The sequence below is a fragment of the Apodemus sylvaticus genome, chromosome 5, assembly GCF_947179515.1.
Source record: "Apodemus sylvaticus chromosome 5, mApoSyl1.1, whole genome shotgun sequence".
In the NCBI taxonomy this organism is placed as follows: Eukaryota; Metazoa; Chordata; class Mammalia; order Rodentia; family Muridae; genus Apodemus; species Apodemus sylvaticus.
The window spans coordinates 24,849,299-24,875,182 of NC_067476.1; the positions used below are offsets into that span (position 1 = coordinate 24,849,299).

At 41.4% G+C, this 25,884-nt stretch overlaps 1 long non-coding RNA gene across 1 annotated transcript; it reads left to right on the plus strand.

Annotated features, from left to right (window-relative positions):
- The first annotated feature begins 4,116 nt into the window (after positions 1–4,116).
- Positions 4,117–7,065, plus strand: LOC127685338 (uncharacterized). The gene is made up of 2 exons (XR_007977822.1): positions 4,117–4,943; positions 6,673–7,065. It is a non-coding gene; the product is annotated as an uncharacterized LOC127685338 (long non-coding RNA).
- The last annotated feature ends 18,819 nt before the right edge of the window (positions 7,066–25,884 follow it).

Below are 25,884 nucleotides of genomic sequence, written 5' to 3' on the forward strand. Positions count from 1 at the left end.
TGACTAGGCTTGAGGTGCACATCAAGTTGTATGGACACCTAAAGCACCGTGTTTGGAACTAAATTCTTGCCCTTTCTCTTACTACATTTTTTTTTTAAGATGCCAGAGCTAGGGGGGGGGGAATGCTACTTGTGCACTGCATCTTAGGGTCTCTCTCTCTCTCTCTCTCTCTCTCTGTGTGTGTGTGTGTGTGTGTTTGAGAGAGAGAGAGAGAGAGAGAGAGAGAGAGAGAGAGAGAGAGAGAGATTTTCTGGATTGGATCCCTATATTAAAAGTACTTTGGCATTTTAATAAAGGGTCTCTAGGTTAACATAGAGCCTCACTATGTTGGGCAGTCTCTAGTTCCCTCTACATCTCATGCAGACCACATTACGAAGTGAGGGGTCAGAGACAGGAGGAAGCAAGAGAAAGGCCAGAAGAGCTTAGGACGAAAGAAAGAGGAGGGTGACATTAAACTGTGTGGGGTCTAAGTTTTGAAGTGCATATTTTTTTGATATTGCAATTAAAGTAAAATGAAAAAGAAAAGACTCCACCTTTGCTCTGAAGGGATTGGTTATGCAAATATGGAAGGGATTTCCTGGAGAATACAGCTTTCTACTGTATGGTTAATTAAATAATCACTCAAAAGCTTCCAACGTGACGCTTCTGTCGTAATCCAATCAGGTTACATAGGTCCTAAACAAGAAAGATATTTTCCACATCTGGAAGTCAGCAATTTAGCAAGTACTGCACATTATTAACCAATTCAGAGCCCACTTCCCAGGGGAATTTTTTTGAAGTTTAAGTGTTCTTAACCAATGCTCTGCTGTTTTGTTAATCAAAAAGCTGGTTTACACTGCACATAATTGGAACTAATATAGAAGTAAATAAAGACAGCCAAATCTGAGGATGCTCTGTATTTATAGGAAAAGGAAGGAACTGCTTTGCCTCAACAGTTAAAGCTTAATTTCTTAAAATTCTAGGAGCCCCCCCCCCAATAATTTTAAATAGTGAAAGTATTTGAGAGCCCGAGATCACAGATAGATACATGCCCAGTCCCACAGCCTGTGGACTCCAGTGGACAGGAGAAGGTAGAGCCCGAAGAGGGCCAAACAGCTGTCTCTTCTCAGCTTTTCTGCTTCAGTACTGTCAGATATGTCATAGTCCCCTGTTTTCAGTCTGAAGAAACCTGAAACAAATAATACCCTGATCCAACACTAGACTTTTACTCATATTAAGATAAACTGCTTTGAACTGTGCTTTGAATGTATGCCTACAGCAAGACTTTGAATGCAAGAGTCACTGGCGATTGCACTCAAAGGAGGGAAAGCCTCCACAGGGGCTGCCACATCCACACTCCCAGAGCTACAGGGCTTTGTATTTTGCATGTTTATTTTTCAGTGGTGGTGGTGGGGGGAGGGTAATAGCCACCCAGCATGACCACAGCTAGATTTCATTCTAGGGTGCAAGAAAGCGGATTTTCACAGTTGGTTACACACTCTCCTCTTTCCTAATTTGAGCATTTACAATGAGAGGGATTGGATAAATTAATTTCTCCACTGCCCCAATCACAGAGTACCTATAGATGATCTATAGGTTGCAGAGATTTGCAGTCAAAAAATTATTAATAAAGAAAAAGATTCCAACATGGGTCAAACACATTGGTGCCATATTTTACATTTCTCATACTATCTTGTAGCTGTACTAAATATATGTAAGACTTATCAAGTTTTCTGCTATGATTTATCACTACTGTTTATATCCTTTTTCCTTAAAAAAAAAAAAAGGAAAATCAGAGACCAGCTTTCTTCCAAAGTGTGCCGTTAAGCCTCCCTTGGAGGAAAAAGGAGCTTGTTTTACCGAGTGACGACTGGCAAGCCCCTTTTGCAGGCACCCAGGTAAGTAAGTCACTGAACGTTTTTTAGCCCAGGCACATCAGTGCAAAGGCACAATGCGACTATATGGCAAGTCGAACAAACAGCTAACAAACCTCTGCCTTTATCATGGACATAAAACATCTTCTTACTTCAGATCTGACAAAATAGACCGTTAACCATTTCAATTAAAAATACCTAATTATCTGATTACCTTAGACTCAATCAGCGGTCCAGTGCCAAGGGGCGGCCCCCAATACTTAGCACTGAGTTTCGACATGTTTTCCCATATATTGGTATGGAAAAAACCAGATCAAAACAAAACAAAACCAACTTCAATTTTCTAGGTTCACATGAAGGTTGACGTTTTGGTGGTGGTGGTGGTGGTGGTGGTGGTGGTGGTGGTGGTGGTGGTGGTACAGGAAAGATCGCGAGGGCCGAGAGCGGGTGCTAGGTTGCCCACTGCCCTTCCCTGGCACGCCCCTCCCCAAGTTTCTGACCGAGCGTGTTCCCACCATCCCAGAGGCAGTGGGATCAGAGGAAGCTGGAATATAAATTTGTTCGGAACACTCCCTCAGTTCCAGGGCCAGGTCAGGGACAATGGGGACCGTGGGATCCACATAATACAGGAGCGCAGGATGGAAAGTCCAGAGGGGACCGGGGACTGCTCCAGGCTCCTCACGCAGCAAAACAAGTCCAGCGAAGGAGGACTAGCTCCTTTTTTGGGCTGTTTTCCCGTTAATATCCACTTCGAGATTAGCGCAGGCGAAGGGGATTAAAACAACAGATACATGCAAATGTGAAATAATATTGACATCGACATTGGAGGGGTAAATAATTCTTGAGGGTTTCTTTGGATAAAGCCAACTGCTCCCCTCAGGACTCCCCCCCCCCACAACACCTCCCCCCCCCCCCCGCAGGGTGAGGAGGACACCCTTTTGTTTTCCAAGTCCCGGCAGCGGGACCCGGAGCCTGTCCCCCCATTCACCTCTCAGTCTGTCAATTTCCTTAACTTTCACAGCAGCTCCCCACCCCCCACTCCTCCTGCTGGCCCAGAGGCCCGAAGAGGTACTTTTCTGTCCTTGGACACAAGCTGAAGAAAGAATTCGAATTTGGCCACAGCTAATGATCTTTTTTTTTTTTTTTATTTTTTTATTTTTTTTTTTAAAGAGCGAATTGTATTTATTTTGTACCATGTGGGGAAAATAATAATAATAATAATAATAATAATAATAATAATAATAATAATATTCTTTTCTGGTTTAGAAATGGAGCTGATCTGTCATCTAAAGGAATTGTTTCCATCCTGTACTGCTATGCAGGACGTGGCTAACTTCGTTTAGAGTTGCGAGCAAAGGCTGATTGATACCCCGGGACCCCTGGATTAGGTGTGTGAGGGCACCGCGGGGTCTGAGCAAAGCCAAACGGTTTTCTCACGTGCAGACTCGCAATCCAATCCATTCGGAGTTGAGCCTAGGATAGGAGGGGAAAGCCTATTAAAAAAAAAAAAAAAGAATCGGGAGCATCTCAGAGAAGCCCTTTCAAACAAAACTGAAACGGGACCGGAGAGCCCGCGACCGTCCCTCACCTCCCCGCTGCGAGGCCCGCGGGCTGTGGAATCTCGCACGTCACCTGGCCCCAGCGGGGCGGCCAGCTGAGGATTTTATTTTCCTATTTTATTTGAAGTAAAGGCTTCATCTCGGCTTTGGGGTGTTTGCCAACGTCTCTACTGACAGGAACCAGCAAACTTCAGGACTCAAATGAGCATCTTAATTTATTGATGCAAAGCAGGTCTGCTCGCAGATTCCCCCATCCCCGGCGCTCTCCCTCCCCACCCCCCACCCCCGCGAACTCCGCTCCCTCTGTCGGTCCCGGAGCACGTGGGGGGGGGGGGACCGGCGGCCCTCAACACCCCCTCTGCACACACCCGACCCCGCCCTGGCACCGCGCGACCCCCGCCCCGCTCCCGGTCAGCTGACCTGGCTCGCCGGCCTGCTCCCCGCCCGCCGCCCTGTTTCCGGTCCCCCGGGTCCGCGAGCCCCGCTCCGCGAGGAAGCCGCGGCGGCCGGGAGGTGATGCAGGGGCCTGATTATCATGAGAAAGGCTGTGCCTGGAAAAGCCTCCTCCACGCGACTGTCAGTCTCACAAAAGGGGGGTGGTGGTGGTGGTGGAAGAAAAGGGGCTCTGGAGGAGTCACCAGAAAACTTGCAGCAAGTTAGATGCGACGCAGGCCCGAGGAGGTGGCTTTCGCCTCAACTTGGAAGGCTGGGCATTAAGGGTGCGGACGCCAACAGCCTCGCTTGGGGATTGGAAACCCAAATCTCCCTCCTCCCTTTCCTCTTGCCCTCCTTTCAGCCCTCCCTGCCCTTTATCCAGATTTTCTTGCAATCCTGTCGTAACTGCATTTTCTACGTTCTCGTTTCTTTCTATATTTCTTTTGCAATCGCATTCCGCCCCCCCCCCCCCGCCCAATTTACCTTCTTTGTAAATTTTTTTGGTGCCGACTTTCTATGTCCAGATTTATCAGTTCGTTTTCAAAACAATGTTTAAAATGCAATTAATCTACCAGCAGGAGGTCAGGGACACCCTGACTAAAATAACTCCTGGGTCTTAAGAGACAAGTTCGCCAGGTGTCAGGAAAAACTAAAATAATAATGAAAATAAATGAGTATCTCAGTGACTACAACAGCTTATTACTCTCTATTATTATATCAGCTCTCACGGATTTTTTCTTTTTAAAAAAAAAGATATAATCGTTCTGGAAAAATACGAAAGTATTTGACAAGGAGAATCAGTATAATTAAGGCAATATGCAAATTGTTCGTACTTATAAATAAATTATTTTAATCATGCTTATCAGACTTTAGAAATTATAGTAGGTAAATTCAAGAAACAAGCTGGTTTTTCTTTTCATGATTATTAGAAAGTGTAAAAAAAAAAGATCCCTAAGCTGTCTGTCTGCCCCTTAACATAGACTGATCAACTCAGGGGGAAGCAGCCTGCTCTGCGGTCTGTTTAAGGGCTAAGCAGACCCACAGCTTGGGTGTGTGGCTTGCTCTCCTGGCCAGGTTGCTGTCCATTTCCTAGCAGGTGAGTGAACATGAGGTTTCATATGTCATGGATTTGGCTACACTTATAATTTTCATGATGATCATAATTACTGCTCTTTCCTACCCTCTGCACACATTGGTAGTTCTCTTATTAAAACTCCGAGCTTGCTCGTCTTTGCTATTTGTTTACTTCGTTGAATTTTTAAAACTTGTTACAAGTCAATTGAACATGTACATTAAGCCTTTTTTTTTTAGGCCAAGAAAAATAAAGATGCATTAGAAAGATGCCTTTTAAGCTTCATAATTATTAATTGACATTTTATGATGAATAATTAATCATCTGAATAATTTTGGTATCTCTGATCTGAACACATATTTGCATATCTAATGCTTGATTTTTTTTAAATGTGTTTTTTAAGATTCTTTCTTTCAGGACAAAGAAATAAGAGTGATATTTTAAAATGTAAAAATTTCTGCACTTGTAAAAGTTTGTTATGCTATTATATTCTTTCTAGAGATCCATAAAACTTCTTAACAATTTGTAAACCATTTATGTAGCAAGCACATTGAGACACATGGCAGCTGTACAATTAGGAAAACGATCTCTATGTGAAATCAAGTAACTGTTCTTCCTAAATTCAGATACGCGTGCACTAATTATGCACCATATATCCTTACTGAAATGTGGTCATTGGACTTCTTGGTTGATTTACTATGGCATAAGCAGACATACGAGGCATTTGACAAACAGTTCAAGTTTGATATTTAGATAAGTTTTCATTTTTTACTTATTAATATGGAGGCTGGTTGAATATGACTAAGCAAGCCTGTCCTTGTCATTTTTATGATGCTGAAGTCCGGATGTCTATGTAATTATTCTTTTTGTCATCGTAAGCAATCTACTCTAAACTTGTCTCTTTATCTCCAGTGGGTACACTAACAGCACCTATCCCTCAGGGTGTTGTTCAGAATTAACTGAAGCAATGCATGAAGCTTTGCTGTGTCGTAGTTTATTATAATGAAAATTTGGACAAAAAGTATTGAACATCCAGGCCAGATAAAGCTATTTTCAAGTAGCTTTGAATATGGTAGGATTTATCGTTATCTATGATTTTTCTAGGACTGTCCAAAGGATGCCTAGCCACCCAAGTACCAACAAATGAAGCATTTTCTTTCTGCTAATTCAGCAGTTAATTTATTATATTCAATGTGGTCCTAATTTGGTTATAAATATCAGATTCCTTTGAAAAGGAATTTAGCCCAAATGTCTGAATGTGAAGTTTCCTGTGTTCTGTAATCACATACTGTCTTTGAGTTTAAAGGTTAAATGTGCAAAAGCCCAGAAGCGATCTTAAGTAAGAGTCCGGAATAAAAAGAGACAAACTCACAAATTTGGAGACAAGGAGTTTGGCTGTCACAGTGCTTTGCTTAAAGACCACTCATAATGAGGTGACCATTCCCTTCAGTTATTGTGGCCCGGTCTGTATGATTAGTTGGCACATCTATAGTGGGGACGAAAGTCAGTTTATTAACTGGAAAATGAATTCTCCTAGTCTCTTAAATGTCTACAAGGCCAGAGTTTCTTTTTTGATGCAAAGCTGAAAAATCAATGCAAATGCTGGTTGGGAAGTCCTTCACTATTTAGTCAGAACACTGAAGGCTTTTTGTTGTCTTTTAAGACCTGTAGGAACATTTATAGTTATTTGTAGTTCTTAAAGGGTCCTTTAATTGTCTCCTTTCTTAAAGGGTCCATTCTATATTCCTTGTAGGTTGAAAATACAAGGAACCTGTGGAATTGGCTTAGGGGTCTGTAGTGACCCTCGCCGTTCTGTTTTGCACGTGCCTATGAGATTAGAAACAGCTTGCACCTACAAATTGTGTGATTTGTTTTATATTCTCCTGAGGTCTTCTTTCACCATAATTTGCCAAAAGTTCAGAATTATAAATTTCGGACTGGAGGCTGATGAGATGCTTGAAAGGCCTGAAAGCTTAGACTCAACCCTCAGGACCCACGGGTGGCAGGTAGGAGCTGACTCCTCCTCCGCATCATCCTCTGACCTCCAGGTGTGCATCGTGACATGTGCATCGTGACGTGTGCAGCCACAACAGAAGCACAATAGCATAATTTAATAAATAAGTGTAATAAAATGATTTTAAACGTTGTGCTGTATTTGGTTCTGATTTTTACACCATTCTAAGGATTGGCGCAGGCCATGGTAATCTGTAGTGTAAAGAAAGCTGTTTCTCTGCAGTTGATCCAAGGCTAAATCATCTCACATACCATTTAATTATGACAGAAGATCCAAAAGAGTTAACCTTACACACTATCTTATCAAGAAACTGTGGGCTTGAGAGAATCGATGACTTACTCAGAATTTAAGCATCTGGCTCTTCATGGGCCTTTCAGTCTGCTAAGTCCACCATCAAAGCCAAAGCTACACTCATGGGACAAGCAATGTGGTCTCTCAAGGATTCCTTCTGACTCATCTGTAATCAGGGTTTATGCGCTCATGGTAACTCACCTCCAGTCTTCCTGGACTGTACTTGGGCCACTGGGTTTCGTGTTTTACTTTCCTTTCTAGACCAACATTGACGCTCTCTTTTTCTTTTCCGTTACAGTTCAAGTTCTTAAATACTGTCTCTGACTTTAGTGCCTCAGGCTTTCAGAGTATGTTTTCCTGACCCAGCTCTCTCTGTCAGGTCCTCCACTCAGGAGAGCTGAGAGCAATCCTTTCAGGGGATTGCCGTCCCGGCCTGAGCATTGAGCGTATGTGTTACGCGGATTGATGACAGAGACACCATCAACCACACATCACAGAATAGCATTGATTCCTTCTATGAGTCATACTTGAGCATTGTTGGAGTGTATTCTGCATTAGCTTATTTTAATTATCCTTGGTCATAGCACAGTGTGCTGGCTAGTTTGGTGTCGACGCAACATAAGCTATGGTTATCTGAAGGGAGAGAACTTTAATTGCAAGGTTGCCTCCCGGAGATCTGTTTGTAAGGCATGTTCTTAATTAGTGATCAGTGTGGGAGAGTCCATTGTGGGCAGTGCCACCTTTGGTGGGCTGGTGGTCCTGCGTCCTCTATACGAAAGTAGGCTGAGCAGTCATGTTGAGTGAACCAGGAAGGCAACACCCGTCCATGGTCTCTGCATCAGCTCCTGCCTCCTAGTTCCTGTCCAATGTGAATCCCAGCCCTGACTTCCCTCCATGAAGAACAGTGATATGTAAGTGTAAGTCAAATAAACCCTCACATCCCCAAGTTGCTTGGTTATGGTATTTCATCACAGCGACAGTAACCCTAACTAGGGCACGTAGCATCCTTTCAAATATACGTGTTTTGAAATGACAAAGACTCAATTTAATTCCTTACTTTATGAGAATTAATCTTGTGTTGAGCAGATATTGTTGAACCCCCTTGAACCTCAGTTTAGAAATGAATAAAGAATATGTAGATTCTAGCTGATTGTGGCAGAAAATTGTGACAACATGTGGAATGTTACGTTAGGCAGTCATGCTAATGCGTACTCACTCCTATTTGTGGGTAACATGGAAAATGCATGCTTAATTTATGACAAACCAGGGTGAGCATCGTTCTACATGATGCTTACTTGATCCCCTCCTTTTTGGTAATGACTTCATTATTTTTTGTTTGTTTTACCGATTTTATTAGGAATTATTTAATTGGTTCTTGTATCCCAAAACGATTAATGTTTACCGACAATAATGCTGAGGCATAATCGGCTTATAGGATTTTTTTAAAACTCATAATAGAAAGACTGAGGTGCTGACGATTACACACAACCATGATGCTAACAGCAGCAGTGGTGGTAGAAAACTATTTGTAAGCCACGCCTGCTGGCCCAGGGCCTATAATCTCAGCATTCAGAAGGCTGAGGCAGGGCAAGGCCTGCTTGGGCAACTTAGTGAGATTCCATTGCAAAAATAAAAGTAAAAGGGAGTTGGTGTCGGTAGGTAAGGATAACGGCTCTCTTTCAACTTGCATGAAGTCCCGAGTTCAAGCCCAAGTGCCACAAAATAACACTTTTCAAAAATGAAAACGAATCGAATCTGGTTCCGTATTTCACACTTCCACTTGCACGGTAAGGAGCACCTAGTTAACTCTTTATGTGTGCCCCACCCCCACCCTTAGGGGAAGCACCCTTCCAAAGAGTGTTCACTGCTCAAAGAGTGCCAGCCGGGTCAAGGCACAAAGAGGGTCTCTTGGCAAAACTGCTACAGCTGGGTGGAATTGGGAGAGGCTGAGGGACAGTGGAGAAAGCCGCCTGCATTGCGGCTCCAGGTTGAGAGCTGAAAAATCTGCTTAAAAAAAAAGGAAGCTCATGTGCATAACAGTCTTTCTTTCTTTCTTTCTTTCTTTCTTTCTTTCTTTCTTTCTTTCTTTCTTTCTTTCTTTCTTTCTTTCTTTCTTTCTTTCTTTCTTTCTTTCTTTCTTTCTTTCTTTCTTTTGTTCTTTCTTTCTTTTTCTTTCTTTCTTTCCTTCCTTCCTTCCTTCTTTCTCTCTCTCTCTCTCTCCCTTCCTTCCTTCCTTCCTTCCTTCCTTCCTTCCTTCCTTCCTTCCTTCCTTCCTTCCTCTCTCTCTCTCTCTCTCTCTCTCTCTCTCTCTCTCTCTCTCTCTCTCTCCCCCCCTTCCTTCCTTCCTTCCTTCCTTCCTTCCTTCCTTCCTTCCTCCTCCTCTCTCTATTTTAGCAGTTTTTGTTTCTTTCTCCTGCTGCATATTTGGAGTTGGGTTGTGCCGGCGGGCCCTGGCATGAGCTACTGTGTATATGACTTTTCTACCCTATGCCCTAGAAAGAAGGGTGTCAAGGGAGGCCTGGCTCTGGACACAGGGAACATATTGTTGCAGAGCTTCTGTGACAGTGAAAACCAGACTCCTTTCTTTGAAACTAACTTTGCTACACATGCAAAAAAAAAAAAAAAAAAAAAAAAAAAAAAGCCATTCCTATTAGTTTTTTCCTGGCCCACCGTAGAACCACAAGTAAGGCTTCTGTGGCAAAGGGGCCATTTTTCTGGGTTGAGGGAAACTGGCTTACCTATTGTTCTTGGCACAAAGATAGGGACACTCTCTGAGACAAGGGAGACAGAACAAAGTGGAAAGTTCACAAAACATATTTATTCTTTTAAAACAAAACAAAAAACTAGCAAATTTTTTTTTCTTTAAAACTTTCATTATTCAGAGGCTCTGAGGTCAGGATTTCAGTTTAGGGAAATCATCACAGACCTGAGCTGTCTTGTCACCTACTATCAGTGTGCAGTTAATGCTGTGTTGAAAAGTTGACCACAGGAGTTCTGCTGTGGCTACTCTGTAAGATGATCATCTTGAAGTTTTGCTTCTACTGGGGAGGATTCTTGCATAGTTGAGGTAAGCGTGCGGGTTGTGGGAAATACACTAATAAATACCATTTGAAATCACAATGGATTTTGAATTTGGGGCAAAATAGTGCCATGCTTTCAAGCGAATACCTTTCGAATGGGAAAGTTGAAGCTTGTTTCAAGTCAGGGTTCCAAGTCATAGTCTAGTAAGGGAAAGTGATCTCCAAAATGGCTGTGTTTCCCCCAGTTGCCTATTAGATACAAATATTGGAGAACACTTCATTCCTTCAGAAGCTTTGTAGAGATGTAAACTAATAACCTACTCCAATTATACTCAGAAGAAAAAATGGGTAGAAGTGAAGGTGCCAGGCAGGAACTGTGCATTCTTAGACCTGAGCTTAGAAAGCTCTGGAGTGTAGCATACACTGTTTTAGTCTTTCTTGTGGGTCCCCGTTACTAGGCAGCCTGGAGAAATGGAGCAGAGGTGGAACAGAATACACACTCTTTCTCCCAACAGCACTGGTGAGCCTTTTTGTGGCTTACTTCTAATTGAATACACTAAAATTAATGTGCATTCACGTGTTTTTTCTGGAAAAGAAAAAAATCACTCTGAGAGAACAGAGCTGACTAGAAAAGGTAAGGTTTGCTTGCTTAGGAGGACGAGGGGCGGTGTAGTAATTTAGGATATGATCATCCCATTTCTGATTCTACACCAGGACTGACAAAACGAGACAGAAGACAGGCAACTTTTTTTTTTCTGCTTTGTTTTCATTTTTCAAGTAAAATGACAGCCTCCAGTCAGCCAAAGGCCACTTGACTGTCATGCAGAGCTAAGACAACTTGATGCTCAAGGGTGTGATGGGCGAGGGGTGCCAGATAGGGGACTGGGAAGGGGGGTGGAGGTGGGGTCCAGCATGAGCTCTGATTAAAGTGCTGTCTCCGATACACTCTCCTTCTTGTTTGTCCTTCTGCACCCGGCAATACTTCTCACTGCCCCTTACCTTGCTTTTGATCCTTGCTATTTCAAGGAAACACTTGGCTTTCAATGCTGGTCTTGTGTGTAGACCTGTAGGCTTAGATCTTGAATAATATGACCAAAACATTTGACATTTCCACCACGGTGTTACTAAAAATGGCCCGGAGCAAACACAATGTGGTCTGAGAGGCGCTGTGAAGAACAGACTTTGACACTGTTGCCATGGGACAGAGCTCGGTGAGTAAAGTCTGGACCAACTGCTGAGTGCCCTCACGTGTGTGAGCATCCTAGGCTTCAGACAGCGTATACTGTCCGTTCTCTATGTCGAAGCTGATAGGTGCTAATGTAGGTGAGGAATCACCTGTGGGCTTGCATGGGATTCTGACATCACTTTTTAATTCTGGGTCTGATGCTTTATTTCTAAAATGAAATACTAAATCATTTCCCAAGTAACAGAGATGTAACAGACCCTATTCACTCACTCGCACAGGGAATTTTCAATACAAATAAAGTCATACATATTTATACTAGGGTAATTCAAAATAACTTCCTCACATAAGCACCGCTACATTCAAGTAAAATCTTGCCAGCACTTCTGAGTACATTGCTTGAAGGGAAAAAAAATGCTCCGTGCAGCGTCCGAACTATTTAAAAATCTTGCCAGCTTCCTTAACATACACCAGCTATCTCTCTTTAAATCACTGACAAGGATTTAAAAACTGCTTCATCAGAACAACTGTTACCCCTTCTCCTACTCCAGCAAGAACCTGATCTTTTAAAAGGACCATATTTACAGCTTCTTTTGAAATCTTGAAACCATTTGGCTGATACATTTTTGCTACATTTTCTTCATGATTTAATTACTGGGGATATTTGCATGAAAACGGGAGGATGGGGACTTTGAATTTTTTTTTTTTTTGTCTTATGAGCTCATGAGTTTTGGATCCCTAGTCCCCACCTGAGAACAACAGTGTCTGTTGTATTACAATTAGGAAGCCAAGAGCTGCTTGAAATTGTACAATGGTGGTTCTCAGCCTCCCTAATGCTGCAACCCTTTAATATAGCTCCTCAGGCTGTGGTGACCCCCAACGATAAAATTATTCTCATTGCCTATTTCATAACTGTAGTTTTGCTGCTGTTATGAATCATAATGCAAATATCTGTGTTTTCCAGTAGACTTAGGCAACTCCCGTGACCCACAAGCTGAGAATCAGTGTTGGAAAAGAACTAGTTGAAAGTGAAATACAGTTCAGAAATAGCCACTCAAGGAAATTAAGGGATCCATGAACTAAACAACAATAAAAAATTTTTTTTTTCTAGGCCACTTTAAATCACTATATAGAGCAACTTGCACTGTTGCTACTGAAAGGATCAGAACGCCAAGATTAGGCAGAGTTTGTGAGTCAAAGCTTCCCAAGAAAACCGCATTCCGGCAGTGACCGCTGTCCTGTGGGTGTTGATGTGTCAGCACTGATCTCTGAGAAAACGAAGAAAGCAATTCCAGATCAAGTACGAACTCTGGAGAAGGCCACTGACAATTAAGAGGGAGACAGAGATAGATCCCTCCCACCCCTCAGAAGTGTTTGTTATCTGTCACTCTCTTTCACAATCAGGTCAGAGAAGACCAATGAGGATGAGCTCTGAGCATCTTAGAGATCCAGTGATTTTCTCGCTGAGGGATGGAGTCACGGTCTTCTCAGTGGTGTGTTCTGCACGGCATGCTCTAGTCTGCTTGAACAGTTTCACCTCTCATCCGGTCCTCTGAGCCCGAACTCTTGCTTGGTTTGACTTTCTCTTCTCAGTGACTCTTGTTCTTTCACCTGCACCTTCACCTTGTTTCTGATTCTCCTCCTCTGCCTCTTCAGCACATTCTCTCTGTGTGCACCACCACAACTGGCCTTGCTTGGTTTTTTAAAAATTACATTTATTTAATGTAAATTAATTTACATAATAAATATGTAAAATTTACACATTTAATGTATGTGCACATGTCTGTGCATGCCACAGTGGTGTGTGTGTGTGTTTCAGTTAGAAAACAGCTTACAGGAGTTCCCTCCTTTCCTCATGTGAGTTCCAGGAACTAACTTCAGGTCATCGGGCTTGGTAGGTAAGTTTAGACATACAATTGTAAAAATATTCAAATACAATGCCAGAAAGATAAAGACAGTCTGAAACAGCTTTTCGCTTACAAATTTTCCTCTAATCCCCACAATAAACTCTTTTTTTTCACCATTTTTTTGTTTTCTAAATTCTTTGTTTACATTCCAAATGATTTCCCCTTTCCTGGTTCCCCCACTTCCCATATGTCCCATAAGCCTTCTCTTCACCCATTCTCCAATCACCTCCCTCCTTTTTCTCTGTCCTGGTACTCCCCTACAATGTTAGATCAAGCCTTTCCAGGATCAGGGCCCTCTCCTTACTTCTTCATGGGAGTCATTTGATATGCTAATTGCGCCTTGGGTATTCAGAGCTTCTGGGCTAGTTAATATCCACTTCTCAGTGATTGCATTCCATGTGTATTCTTTTGTGATTGGGTTACCTCACTTAAGGTTAACCAAATGTTCTTATGCACAGTCTCTCTCCCTTTCATCCCCTCCTTCCTGCAAGGCTAATGTGCAGTACTGACGTCATGACGTCATGACGTCACATCCCCTTGGTGAGCTAGCTGTTATTGCAACTGCATCTTCAGCACTACGCCAGGGCATGAAAGAAGGAACTTAAGGTTACCATGGGAAAAAGACAAAATAATCAAATCTCTTTGGAGACCTCAGACTTTCCAAGGACTAGTAGAATGAAGTATTTGTAACCTGAAAGGTGAGGATGGGTGGTGAAAGGGGACCAGCTTTAGTCGTGCAGGAACACAATCTAGGCTGAAATTGATCTCGCGTCTTCCAGCTTAGTTTTGTCTTGTATGCAGGGAAATTGACTATAAATATCCTAGGGGGAAAAATGTGTGACTTCAGGAGAGCAGCTGGGCCCAGATGTTTGTTTGCTTTTTATAACAGGTTTGTCAAGTTGTTCCTGGTCCAGGAAGACAAGTCATACATTTGACCAATAAAATAGCCTGATATCACTGGTTTGTTTGTTTGTTTATTTATCTATACAGAGTTTATTATATAGTCCTTGGTATCTGGGAGCTCACTCTGTAGACTTGTCTGGTCTTGAACTCACAGAGATCCATCTGCCTCTGCCTCCCAAGTGCCAGGATTCAAGGTGTGTACTACTTTACCCAGCTTGAAGTTTGGATCTTAGTTCTCCTGGTGTGTGTATTAAAGGTGTGGATGGCCGTGTCGGGAAGTGATGACAACACAGAGACCTGGGTGGGCCTAGTGGGAAGTCTTCAGCCCTTTGGAGGAGGATTTTGACTTCCTCAGAGCTACCAGGCTATTGACTGAAGTTTCCAAAAGTTTTCAGATTTCATGGTCTTAGGTATTTCATCACGGTGATGGAAAACTGCCTGATGCAACAGTAAAACCAAAAACAAAATCATTTTTTTTGGATTTACTTAATGTTTGTTGGATTGGGAGCAACAAGGGTTACGTGCAAATGGATCGTCAACAAAACAACTTTGTCAACAGGTAATAACTCCATTTCAAGTGAATACTGTGAAACTGTCGGCGTACATGGTCTTTGTCATTGGCTCTTCTTTTAAAAGATTTATTGATTACGTATATGAGTACATTGCAGCTGTCTTCAGACACAAACTGGAAGAGTGCATCAGATCTCATTGCATATGGTTATGAACCACCATGTGGTTGCTGGGAATTGAACTTAGGTCCTCTGGAAGAGCAGGCCGTACTCTTAACCCCTGAGCCATCTCTCCAGCCCCCCTTGTCATTTTCAAAAACTATGTCTGATCATGTACATCCTAAGAATAGGTGTAGCTTTGCAGTTGTGGTAAGTGAGATGTTGGCTTTAATAAAGGGACCTTCCAAGTCTCTACTCACCAATGTCAAAAATATTCGTTTGAGGGAAGAAATATTTCACAGAAAGTATAAGGCTGGCTAAAAATGTATCTTAATATAATTATTTAAAAATTCATTTGTGAGATTCCAGTGGTACCAAGTAAGTGTTGCATGTATGACAAAGAAATAACTCAAGGTAAATATATACATTCTCTCCTCTTACCTCTAGCCACCAGTTAAACAGCTCTTAAAAGTGTTTTCTTATTTTTTAAATTTGTTTTAATACGTATAGGTATTTTACCTACAATCATGTCTGTGTGCAGTAGGTACCCTTGGAGGCTGTACAGGTGTGTTGGATACCTGAAACTAGAAAAATAGATGGTTGTGAGGTATCATACCAGTTCTGGGAATTGAATCCAGGTCTTCTGGAAGAGTAACTAGTTCTCCTAACCTCTGAGCCATCTCTCTAACCCCAGAAGTTTTTAAAATATATATTTCTGTATATATTTTATTGAGTATGTTAAGGTTAATGTAAGTGAAATGGATGATACATCATAGTAGTCAGATTATTAATAAATTCAAACATGTAATGGGGTACTGCATCTCCCAAGCTAATGGCTTAGTTAGTAAATCATGTATATTATCTATATATCATACATATTCTATATTCACTCATATATGCATCCCATATTTACTCAATCAGTGAGTACTAATTAATTCCTTACTATGTGATGAGACCCCTGGGAATTGAAAAAAAAAAAAAGATCAAGGCAGGCCGAATCTGTGCAGGTGACCAGAGAAGAGAGACTGTGTGAGGGATGTTACTGGGAGTATAGAAGGCACTCACATTTAGTCTAATAATAGCTACAAATAAAGTGAAGGCAGGAGTAGATCTTCTTAATGCACAGAAGGTCAGCTCTTTGAAATCCATCAACCACAAGTGAAAAGAGTTTAAATCACCTGTGACACGTTATAACCCTTTGAGGCTGGATTAAAGGCTTGTCGCGAAACTGCGAGGAGACTGCGGAAAGAAAGGGGAATAAATTCTAGAGTCAGAATTACCAGGAGAAGGACAATGTTCTAACGGCGATTCTAAAGGGCTGTGATGAGCAACGTTCTCCAAGGGCTGACCTCATTACCCAGGAGCTCATTCTGGTGGATGGCCCTCCCTGTACTTGTGGAAGGAAGACCTGCTGGCTTCCTGTTACTGTTGCGGTGGTGGTTGTAACATTGTTAACTGCTGGAGTCTCGGGAACTGGATGGAGCCCCCTAACACCATAACCATCTATGGAAGAGCCTCACAGTAGGTCAGTGAGGCAGCAGCGTGGGCTGCTCCTTGGGGAGCCCAGGGTGGTTGGGGCTCATTAGGAGTCTGGCTTAGGTAGCATCTCCTTTCTCCCATTTAAGTCCTTCTCCCTGTCACCACTGCTTTTTTATTCATTTGTTTAAATCCAGAGACTGTCTGTTATGCCCAAATATTGAATCAGGCTTCTGTTTGCAACAAGAACTATTAATAGTTTTAGATGTGAATTTGGCTTTTGTTGAGAGAATATTATTTTCAGTAATTGTCAGTTCATTAGAATATAAGTAAGGCTTGGAATTTTGCTGAAAAAGTATGGTACTTGAATTAAAATAAATATAAACAAAGAACTTCAATATTTTGATTTATTTATAGACTCCACTGTTTGTATATTGAAAGCCAAAAAATAAAAAAAATACATAAGAAAACATAGCTGTTATAAAGAACTGTTTGACTTTTCCCTTGGCCATCTTTCCTCTGTTTATGAAATAAACTAAATTGCATGGATACGTGTGTTGTTAGTGTATATATAATGTGCTAAGGGTCTTACAAATAGACCCCATGGCAGTGAGCTTATTGTTAAATTTTTGTTCAACTTTATTTTCTGTCTGTTTGAATATAAATTCACTCATATCTGTGTGTGTTCATGTGTGTGTGTGTGTGTGTGTGTGTGTTTGCCTGTTTGCTTCTCCTTTTTTTTCTTTTCTTCTTCTTTTTTTCCTGAGACAGTCTCACTATATATCTCTGACTGTCCTAGAACTCACTCTGTAGACCAGGATGGCCTCAAACTTGCAGTGATCTGTCCTGCCCTTGCCTCCTAAATGCTGGGTTTAAAGGCATGCACCACTATGTATTTGAACAAAAGTTAAGGTTTTTAAAAATTGATTACTTTTGTTCTTGGACAATTTCAACATGTATACTGTCACCCCAACACTTCATGTATCTCTTTCTAATCCCTAACACCTACCTCCCAAATCACTACCAGGTCTTGTCCAAGACTTAGAACTTGTTTTCTTTTATGACCCATTTAGTTACACAGGGCCATCTGTGTGACTGTTGAATAGGACATATCCAATATGGCCTGGTAAGGTCATTAGTGGATATATAACTGAAGGCCACAGTTCTCCTTTGAATCTGTCTATAGCCTATGGCCTGTCAGTGAGAAGGGAACCCCCTAAGCACCCCCTTTCATGCCTAACTGCGGATGGGCTCACCCCTGTGCAGACCCAATGCAGACAATCATAACTGCTGTGGAATAATGATTATTGTGGCTATACCTTGCCTAGGAGTTTTTCAGCCCTTCTTCCTGTCTTCTGGCTCTTATACCCTTCCCACTCCTTCTTCTATGATATTCCCTGAGCCTTAGAGGGGATGCTACATATGTATCCTTCTCTTTAGGACTGAGCACTTTCTCTATTCCTTAGTCTTAGGATCCTATACAGCCATGAACCTCTCTCTCCACTCATTACCATCCATGGTTCAGAGATGCTTCTCTGATTCAACATGAGAACTTATGCCCATAGCTATAGATATAAATAAATATCTAACAGGTAGTTTGACACTATGTCCATTTACTAAATGTAAGTATTCAGCAACCCCCACAATCCCATTTACTCCCCCTATCTTTTTTTTTTTAACCAGGTGTTCAGTACTAGGCATGGATTGTCTCCTATGGGTCTCAAATCCAATCAGAGAGCAGTTGGTTACTCCCATAAAAAGTAGTGACATTATTGCATAAGTGGACAAGGCAGTTTTAGTCTAGTAAACGTCATGATCCACAGCTCATAAGACTGTTGATACTTCCCTCCCCAGAAGCATGTAGAGCACCTCCAGGACTGGGAGAACTTCCTTCCTTCCTTCCTTCCTTCCTTCCTTCCTTCCTTCCTTCCTTCCTTCCTTCCTTCCTTCCTTCCTTCCTTCCTCCCTCCCTCCCTCCCTCCCTCCCTCCCTCTCTCTCTCTCTCTCTGTGCCCCTCTCCCTCTCTCCTCTCTCTCTCTCTGTCCTTCCCCTCTCTCTCCTCTCTCTCTCTCTCTCTCTCTCTCTCTCTCTCTCTCTCTCTCTCTCTCTCTCTCTCTTTGTTCTTCTAGATAGAGTTTCTCTGTTTAGTTCTGGTTGACCAGGCTGGCCTCAAACTCAAGAGATCCATCTACCTCTGCCTCCTGAGTTTTGGGGTTAAAGGCATGTGCTACTTTATCTGGCTGGAAGCATTTTCTTTATTGAGTTTCCCTTCTCTTTTATGACTCTAGTTTGTATCAAGTTGACATAAAAGTTGTTACCCAAAACAAGTGGTAACAGCTTATTCTTTTGGTGCCTCTAGAACCCCTCTGAACAAATCATTGTGAGTTATCTTGCTTTGATACTTGGATTTTTGTTTAATAATACATGCCTCTTGGAGTAGCTTTATCTAAAAGGTTGGATTTTTAACTCAACTATTTAACACTTGGAAAGTTATCTGTCTAAGTTACATAGCTTCTGTAGGCATCATTTCTGCATCTGGGAAAAAAGAAAAAGATTGTAGCACTGGTCTAGTGAGATGTTATTCAGAGCAGAAGAGATAGTGGAGATCCAGTTAACTGTGAAGGGCTAATCCAAATGCTTGGTGCTGTATTCAGATTCAAGTTGTGGCCACCTTGGACAAATTAAAATATAAATGCATTCAAAAACACAATCACTTCCTGAGGCAAGAAAGCTGAAATGACAACAACTAAAAGGGTCAAGGAAACTCTGGGCTTCTAACTGACACTCTTCCAAATCGTTCTCTTCTAAAGGGGGTAAAAAAAAATTCCTCTATAAAAACTTGAGGCCTGACCCAGTACTAAAGGTGGCCACTCAAAGACTGTCTAGAAGGACTGTTGTTTTTATGAGAGTGAGGTGCTACGGACATGGACTCACATCAGACAGGGTGGACATGATCAGGACAAGCTTGCTAACAAGACTCCTTTCTTGTCCTTGGCCTAGAGTCATAAAATTCTGTTTGGAGAATAAGTGCTTCTCTGAACAAAAGCTGGAATGTGTGTGCAGATGTGTGTGTGTGTGTGTGTGTATGTGTTTATGTGTACATGTTCTTGTACATATGTACATGCATGTTTACTTAATAAGGAAAAAGAATGACTCTTTATTGACTCTAGTGCAGGGCCAAGTCTTAATACCATAGCTGTCCAGATATGAGACATGAATGAAAACATGAGAAATTCCTGCACAGAAAGGGAGATGGCTGGCCCAATGGTCTGTCTCCCCCAAATCTATTGCAACACCTCTCAGTGTTGCCAGCATATCTTCTGACCCCTTTTGCTCCATAAACATGTCCAGCTCTCTCACAAACCCATTTTGACTTTATGTTTTGCTCAGTGGAGTTCTTTGGAAATTCACAGGCTTTCCCATATGACTTTGGATCCATGAGTGAACTAGTTAGTCCTACATGACCACTACTTCTTAATTAGGTAGAACTACTTGATCTGAAGATATTTGTGTCAGGTATCATTGGGCATTTGGAAGAAATCAACTGAGAAATATATCTGTGGTTATTTTAGAAAACAAGTTATTTTGCTAATTTACATTCTATTTTCTTAATGATATGAAGAAGTAGAAAACACCTAATGTGGGTAAATATAAAAATGTTCCTTCTGTTATATCACTCTCATTAGCACATTCTTTTGCAAGAACAGCATACAAAGTTCAATATGGACTAAGGAGAAAGTTCTGATGGTTAACTTAGGTTAACTTTGATTGGGCTTAAGTCATATTCCTAATATTTTTATACCATGAATTCTATACATATCTCAGGATAATATAAAATTGGATTTCACTTTACAGAAAATTGAATGAATTCTTTAATAACATAGAAGTAATTTTATTTTAGTATTTTCTCCAAATGTTCCAGGTGACAGATGGCCTGTGGGCTTGGGGTCATATTCTTAGGTTGATTCTGGGGGAACCTTCTGACTGGAAGATCAACTTGACAACTTCCTATACAATTTGGAAGAGCTGCATATTGCTAAAATGGAGTTAATGGACACAATGTAATTGAATGATGTTACTTAAAAATTGTTTGGGCATGTGTGCATTGTTTTGGTGTGTATGTTGAGATTACATATTGCTTTTGTTTTCTGAAAAAAAACATCGGATGACAGACTTGCCTTGTTCTCACCCTAGACATGCCAAGTCCTGAAAATCCCATGAAATACCCTGTCTCCCTGCAGAGATACTCTGTAAACACATAAGGAAAAGTACAAGCAGCTTGCCTCTAAGATGTGTTTGATTTTTGGAGTCTAGACGCTGGAAATCAAACACCAAACGGGTCCTTCCTCAGTATGAAAGATTTTGTGTGTTGGAATAGCAGCCTATGGTTGGGTGTCAGCACCTAGGTGGGAGATGACCAAATGACCAGTGAGCTTTGTTTTTTTTTTTGTTTTTTTGTTTTTTTTTTTACTCTTGTGATCTTGTTTTTTATGAGCCAAAATATCCGATGTTTTTTTCAATGAAGAAATGGAAAAAATATTTGACAAGCCAAGCTACCCTCCATGCCTAGTTAGCTCTCCCTCTCCCTCCCTCTCTCTCTCTCTCTCTCTCTCTCTCTTTCTTTCTCTCTCTCTCCCTCTCTCTCTGCCTCCATCTTGGGGATAAGATGGAAGCTACTGCTGTTGCAATGTTCCCCATTATAATGGTCATGGACTCTCTTACCCTTTGCAACCTTGAGCCTCAAATATCATGTTTTCTTTTCTAAGTTGTCTTTATCATGGCATCTCTTCGCAGCAGCAGAAGAGTAACCAAGACATGATAGAACATACTTTGAATCCTAGCTCCTTGAGTGACCCTCACAAGTAACTGACTTCTGTAGGAGTTCAGCTCATTCTACAATTGCAGACTGTGACCGCTGATCTCTCTCAAGAAGAAGGACTCAATGAAAGAAGTGCTTGTGTCCAGGCCTTATGATTTTTACCTTTAGACATGTCATTTGGATTTTGTTCTTGTTCCCAAAACTGCTCTGCTATTTTCTGTGTATAAACAGTACTGCTCACGGTCCCGTAATCCCTTGGGTGACGGTCAAGCTGTCTGCAGTGCATAAAGATGCCAAGATCCACTCCATCTGGCTACCTTCATGTTTCTATGCACAATGCATCTCCGTAGTCACACCTCGATTTTGTGTATGTGCGGTGGTTGGGGGATGCATGCCAGCAGGTACCACTTAGTTACAGAATGTTAAAAATGTCTTCCCTGGTCACTGTGCTGCATGACTGATCCATTTCATATGATACATTTAGAATGGTTCATTGCCCACTGGTCTTATTATTTAACAATTTGCATTAAATTGAATTTTTCTATTTACAGGTGTAAATGGAAATTTTGGCTTCTGAGAGCACATTATTTCCTGGCTAGAGTGTTCTTGGGTGAATTAGATCTTCCATTATCAAGCTATATATACCTGGACTAAGCTGAGGCCATTTAATTAGAATACCAGTGTTATTTTATTTTATTTTTTATTCTTTATGATTAAGCTTGAGTTTCTGAGGCCAGACCATTCTCATCAACCTAAGGGACATTGCTATTGTTCCACAGAAGTTAAACCCAAACCAAACCAACAAAAGAAAACAGGTGTCTGTCTTCATGGATCGGAGGGACTTGAATCAATGTCCTGTGACAAACTTTTCCCAGGGAGACACAACACACACATCTACTCACCTTCACTAGGGATTCCATGACAGACCAAAGTATGGATAACACCAAAGACCAACTTAGTGAACCCATGAGGTTTAAAGGGGTTATTTATGAGAGTATGGGTGATGGATTATTTAGAGGAACAGAAATGACTCAAAGACAGCTGCATCACCAAACCCCATCCCAGCGTGGGTGACAGCTCATAGGCTGGGAACCTGAAGCATATTCCACAGTTTTCAGGCAGCGCAACAGGCGAGTGTCTTTTCCAGGTGCCTCAGTTGGTCTAAACCTCTCCTAGGCAGCTGGAGTGTGTTCTCCTTCTTCCATAGGGGGCTTGGTTTGGTCTCATAGTCTTCTTTGAGTTCAGCTTTCTTCCATCTGAGAGGGACTCTCAGCTTTTAATGCTTACTGTGGCAGGAAGGAACGAGTGAATCTAGTCAGTTTCAGGGACTTCCTAAAGCTATTTTGAGTGTTTACCTCCCTGCTTTAGTAGCTTCCCTTTAGGATGGAATGTTTCAGTCTTGTAGGAAACTGTTATACAGCAATTAGTGGCAACAGGCCTAAATTGTATAAATTACTCAAATGTTGTCATTTGATACAACATTGATAGCTGTATATGTATTTTTAACTCTATGCTTCATATAAGCTTGAAGGACTGACATTTATTGAATGTAAACCAGGGGCCAAGCTCTGTAGCATTTGCTTTGCCTGAATTTCTTTATTAAATGTTTAAAGCATCTTGTAGACAAGGTATTATGTTTCTTTTCATTTTACAGAGAATGGGTGCTAAAGAATGATTATATCATGTGCCTGTGCGTGTGTGTGCACACACATATATACACACACTCTTGGTTGACAGAAGAACACACAGTCTTACTTTCCTATATTCTGGGGTCAGTAGGATAGGTTTACATAAATCTAGCTGGTCTTCTCTCCCAAGAACTAAATATTTCAGACAATGTAGTGGGATCCACAGTGTTGGGGCTTTGGGTACAGTTTTCCACCCTTACCGGTTCTGCGTTGAACATTCCGTTTTGTCTTATTGCAACTGTACTTGTTGCTAGTGGTCACTATCAACATTAAATTTGGCAGGAGTCTAGCCAAGAATCTATGGCACTGATTTTTTTCCTGAATTTTATTTATTTTTTCCTTAAATCAAAACAAAGCAACACCCCAGCATTATTGAGGTATAACTCATATCATGTAACGTCTCAGTTAAAGCCTATAATTTAGTGGCTTATAACGTATTTTCAGGTGTAGCCATTCATAATTCTACTTTTGCCATCACAAAGATAGACTTTATACCATTTTGATTTCCCAGCCCCAGCCCCATGCCAGTATCTTTCTTTGATGCAATGAATCACTAATGTATGTCCACTTATGTAGGGTTGCCTAAAAATTAATTTCTTTCCTTTTTTCTTTTATCATGTATTAATATTCTCTCTCTTTCTCTTTTCCTTTTCCTTCTTTCTTCTCCTCCTCCTCCTTCATCCTCCTCCTTTTTTTCCGGTTGTTGTTCTTATTTGTTTTGTTTTGAGACATAGTCTCTCTCTATGTAGTCCTGGATGTCATGGTCCTTGCTATGTAGACTAGGCTAGGCATGACCTTGCAGAGATCCACCTGATTCTGCCTTTGAAGTGCTTAGATTAAAGGCATGAGCCACCAAGCCCAACCACATAATAGTACTCAATTATATGGGCATATACTTCTGTTCATCTACTTTTTAGATAGACACACTTGGAGCATACCCAGTTTTTGGTGACTAATTTGAAGGTGGTGTGTGTGTGTGTGTGTGTGTGTGTGTGTGTGTGTGTATAATAGCTAATCTTGGTTGTTAACTTGGTTACCTCTAGAATTAACAAAAATCCAAGCAGCTGAGTCATCTGTGAGGGTTAGATTATTTGACGTGCTAGACCCACATTACAGCCAGATCATTTGGTATCACCCTAAATGTGGGACACACCTTTGGGTGGCAGGCCACATAAAAGAAGGGCACTTTTGCCTTTTGCCTGCCTTCTCTTGATCTCTCTGGCAAGTTCATCTTTCTTGTTCCTGAGCCTTTCCTTTCCTGGCATTAAAAGCTACTTCTCTAAGATTCTAACGTAGACTGGAAACTCTCAGCTCTCTAGGACTTCCTTGGTACTTCACCACCAGATTGGGACTGCTGAGACATTCTACCTCATGGATGGTGCAACAACTGGATCCTTGGCCTTTTTGACAGGAGATATCCATTGCTGAGGTACTCAGACCATAAACCTCTTTAATAAACTCTGTATATATGATCAGTTCTGTTCTTTTACAAAACCCTGACTAATACACTAGTATGTAAAGTTTGATCAGTTCTGTTCTTTTACAAAACCCTGACTAATACACTAGTATGTAAAGTTTGATCAGTTCTGTTCTTTTACAAAACCCTGACTAATACACTAGTATGTAAAGTTTGATCAGTTCTGTTCTTTTACAAAACCCTGACTAATACACTAGTATGTAAAGTTTGATCAGTTCTGTTCTTTTACAAAACCCTGACTAATACACTAGTATGTAAAGTTTTTGTTTGAATACCTGCATCCCACTCTTTTGTGTATAGACAAAGGAGTAGAATTCTGAGTCTCAGTTCTCTGTTTCACCTCCTTAAAGCTCGCCTATTGCTTTCCATAGTAAATATTCATTTTATATTCCATCAGTAATTTAGGAGAGTTCCAGATTTTCTGCATCCTTGCCAATAGTGTCTTGGTAGTTTTCTTTAGATTTGTTTTTGCTAATAGTCATCCTAGTGGACCTAATTAATACTTAAGCTTGTTTGGGAGGGCCTGGTAGAGAGGTAGATGCAGGCACATCTCTGACTTTGAAGCCATCTTTGTCTACAAAGCAAGTTCCAGGACAGCCAGGGCTACACAAAGAAACTCTGTCTTGAAAACCCAAAATAAGATAAAGACTGCTTCTTAAGAATGTATTTTAGGGCTGGAGGGATTGCTTAGTAATTAAAAACACTATCTGCTCAAATAGAGGACTTGAATTAGAGTCCCCGGCCCCACATAGTAGCTCATAGCCACCTGTAACTCCAGGCCCTGTCTTGACTGTCTCTGGCTTCCATCAGCATGAGTCATTCACAAGGTTCACAGACATATATGAAGGAAAAACATCAATACACATTAAATAAATAAATAGAATAAATGTTTCATCTACTCTTCTTCTTCTTGTTCTTCTTGTTCTTGTTCTTTTTTTAAAATTATTGATATATTTTTATTTACATTTCAAATGATTTCCCCTTTTCTGGGTCCCCACTCCCCGCAAGTCCCATAAGCCCTCTTCCCTCCCCCTGTTCTTCCATCTACCCCTTCCCGCTTCCCTGTTCTGGAATTCCCCTATACTCTTGCACTCAGTCTTTCCAGAACCAGGGGCCACTCTTGTTCTTGTTCTTCTTCTTGTTCTTCTTGTTCTTGTTCTTCTTGTTCTTGTTCTTCTTCTTCTTCTTGTTCTTGTTCTTCTTCTTCTTCTTCCTCATCTTCTTCTTTTTCGTGTGTGTGTGTGTGTGTGTGTGTGTGTGTGTGTATGTGTGTGGGTCATGTATGTATGTAACCTGCAAGTAGAGGACACAGGACAACTTTCCGAAGTTTGTCTTCTTCCATCTTGGGCTTCAGGAAAGGAGAACTCGCATTCCCAGGCCCACACAGAAAGCCCCTTTATCTGAATATCCACCTTGTGTGCCTTCTCTTACTATGTGTTTTTGACATGGCTCATAGAGCCAAGCCAGTTTCCTACTGGCCATACAGCTGAGATGCCCTGAGCGTCTGCTCCTCCCTCTT